Raw genomic sequence first — 3,435 nt, 5'->3', positions numbered from 1 at the left:
CTTTGGACAGAATATAAAATTGGGACATCATCAAATTGGATTTAATCATTTATGGGTTTTGTTCAGTTTTTAGGTGACACAGCACACAATGTCTGGATCTGGACATTGTGTGCTGTGTCACCTAAAAACGGAGAAACTTAAATTATAAACCTCTGGTGACGTCAACACTACACAGTAACAGAAGGCTGTTGAAAGTGTTGGTAAACTTTCAAGGCAGGCAATATATGAACAATGCCAAGGACCTGATGAATACATTTCAGTTATAATACCTAGGTTTTGCAATTAATGTTTCATTAACTCGCCTCTTGATGATTGATGATTGGTTAAAAGTCACAATTCTTTTAGCATGAAAATTCCATGACGTGAATCGAACGGGTTAAGTTTTGTAACCCACTATTTTCCCACTGAGCTAACGGGGCAGGTGATAAGAGGTTATTCAGTTTATCATGTCATGACTCCAGCTAGTCCATGCTGCACTTTTTATGCACTTTTTTTATACCGAAATACCCTGTTTTGTGTCACTGTAAGGTTTGTCGATGATTTCTTTTTTTTTCTGGTATTTTTTGCATTTAGACGGTTCATAAGTTGGATAAAACACGCCTCCGAGGTTTTGGTTGAAAAGGTTTTACATTTTCAGCCCAAACCTCGAAGACCCGAGGTCTTTACCCGTGCTCAAGGTTTTACATTTTCAACCAAAACCTCGGAGGCGCGTTTATCCTATACTTATATAGGCCTAGAACTTAATTATTTATTTACGAATTGCGTAGATCTAGCCTTGGAACTGGGGACACAAATAATTTCGTCTTAAATGATTGAAAACACAACTATTGAACTATTTCTCCTCGGACAAAAGATTGAAAGGTGAATGCCAATCGGAGAGTCTTTTCCAAAAGACCTAGCACTGTCTTTCTTGAAATAGCATTATGACCATGCACCTATAGAAAAATTAAAGAATATCCGCCAGTTCTTCCTAGTAAACCCCCAAACGGAACACCCAAATAAGTATCACACACACGTGTTATCATCACCTCTCTGACACACAAAAAAGATATTGATATCACACGTTCTGCTCCTCATATGAGATTCCCTGCAAAAGTGTCGACATGCTTATTTAAAACTATCAACACCGTGCCGAGTGCGCATGTTGTTTTTCAAGAGCCTCGGTGAGGTTAGTGACTATGCCATGTGGGTGTGAGAGACTGAGTCATCGTGACGTGAGTGACTGTGCCATATCGTGCATAGCTGCCCATGCTGTCAGTCAAAGGAAAGTATTTTACAAAAGCCTCGAGTGCACCGAAGAGATATCAACAATTTTCCACCGAACCGCTCATAAAATCTTGTACCTTAGCCAGGCAGGACATTCTGCAAATTATCATCCTGGTGTTTTCGTTTATTTATTTGTTTGTTGTTAAACACCACATTCAGCATTATTCCAGCTCTTATGACGACTGCCTGTAAGTAATCTGGACCAGATAAACCATGCAGTGATAGATATTTACGAGTAACGTCCCACGCCGTGGGGTACTACGATGAACTCATGAAGCCTCACTACCCAATTTATTTTGTCGCCTCTCAGAACAAGCATAGTTAGCTGGGGACCTATTCTAACCTCGACTCCAGACAGCCCACCAACGAGAGATTTGTTCGAACGTTATACCTATATTCAGTGTCATCTCAAATGCCGCTCTCTCTCCCATGTATGTTTCAAAGAGTTTTGGGGGGCACGGGTGGCCAGGCCGTCACGGGTGGCCACGATTCGCTGTGCAGAGTTGCGTCCCCTGGGCACGCCAGAAACCTATGATTGTGGGCTCGAATCCCGGGTTGCCCCGGTTATGTTTCTAGGTATATGTTTTTTTTTGTTAATTTGCTTTTTTAATATGTAAGACCTGAGAGTAGTCTGACTGAAGCAATCTAGACTAGCTAAAGTATTGTAGACTTGCAGAGGAGTTTTCGGATGTTTTTGTTTCAGTCTGTATGAGAGATTACTACTCCATTTAATTTCCATTATCCACCGGGGGCACGGGTGGCCCTGTCGTCTAAGGCGCCGCGATTCGCTGTGCAGAGTTGCGTCCCTTGGGCACGCCAGAAACCTATGATTGTGGGTTCGAATCCCGGTTCGCCCCGATTATATTTCTAGGTTTGTCAGCACCATACCCGTGCTCTTGGGTTTCACCGAAGTGGTAAACGTCCGAGACCTGCATCACTTCGGGCTTTCCTCCCACATTAAGCTGACACGATGTGTGACATAACTGGAATACTGTTAAAAGCGGCGTTAAAACAAACTCACTCACTCAAAGAGTTTAGGATTCCTCCAACAATTACAATGTGATAACTTACTTTGGAAATGGGTCATGTATGTTAACCGGAAACACTACGGCTTATGGTGAATTAGTGGGTGAGTGAAATGTAAATGCGAACAGTATGTCAGTTATATCACGGCGGGTCTGGTGGGTGTGAGAGGAGTAATGATGCAGGTCTTAGACGTGTATCAGTTTAAAATGGGTTGAAACCCACGAGCATAATCATGGCGAACTCGAATTCGAACCGACGATCATAGGTTTAAGTCTGGCATGCCAAAGGGACGCAACTTCAGGCCACAGTGACTTGCGACGCCTCAGGCGACGTTATACGTTGCGAGACACATGAAGACTGATGTATGTTTGAACAGGTTTTATGTGAGGTTACTGTTGTGTACAATACACAATTTAGCAATGTGATTATGTGTTTGTGGGGGATATTTATTTTGTTGTATTTCTATCAGTCCCAAAGTGTAACGATGGTAGTGGTGTTAGAGTAGTATTTGTTCATGCAGAATTTGTTTATGGAATAACACCGCAGCCAGAAATGTTCCAGCTATCATCTCACAGCGACCTGAATATATTCGGATCTGAAACATGTAGGTTATTATGTCCAGGATCACGGAGCATGATTCTACGACAAGTGAGCGAGTATGGTTTTACGCCGCTTTTAGCAATATTCCATCAATATCGCACATTCGGGAATCGAACCCGGGTCTTCGGCGTGACGAGCTAACGCTTTAACCACTAGGCTACCCGACCGCCCATTCTAGTAGTAGTAGTAGTAGTAGTAGTAGTAGTAGTAGTAGTAGTAGTAGTAGTAGTGGGACTCTCGGCGACTTGGTTGATGCATGTCATCGTATCCCAATTGTTTGTTTGTTGTTTAACGCCAATTGCGTAGATCGATGCTCATGATGTCAGTCGCTGGATTGTTTGGTCCAGTCTCGATTATTTACAGACCGACGTCATATGGCTGGAATATTGCTGAGTGTGGCGTTAAACGACAACAAACTTACATACAAATTTAAAGGAACTTTAAGCAGACAAGGCGTGTAGGTGGTGGCAAATATCCGCACGCAGAGTTGTTTCCCTTGGTATACAGTGCGTCTGAGGACATTTTCTGTCTCATTTGGTTTAG

Source organism: Haliotis rufescens, unplaced genomic scaffold (assembly GCF_023055435.1).
Source record: "Haliotis rufescens isolate VD_foot unplaced genomic scaffold, xgHalRufe1.0.p SCAF_28, whole genome shotgun sequence".
Taxonomy (NCBI): Eukaryota; Metazoa; Mollusca; class Gastropoda; order Lepetellida; family Haliotidae; genus Haliotis; species Haliotis rufescens.
The sequence above is the reverse complement of the archived record's forward strand: the minus strand, read 5'-3'. Positions refer to the sequence as shown.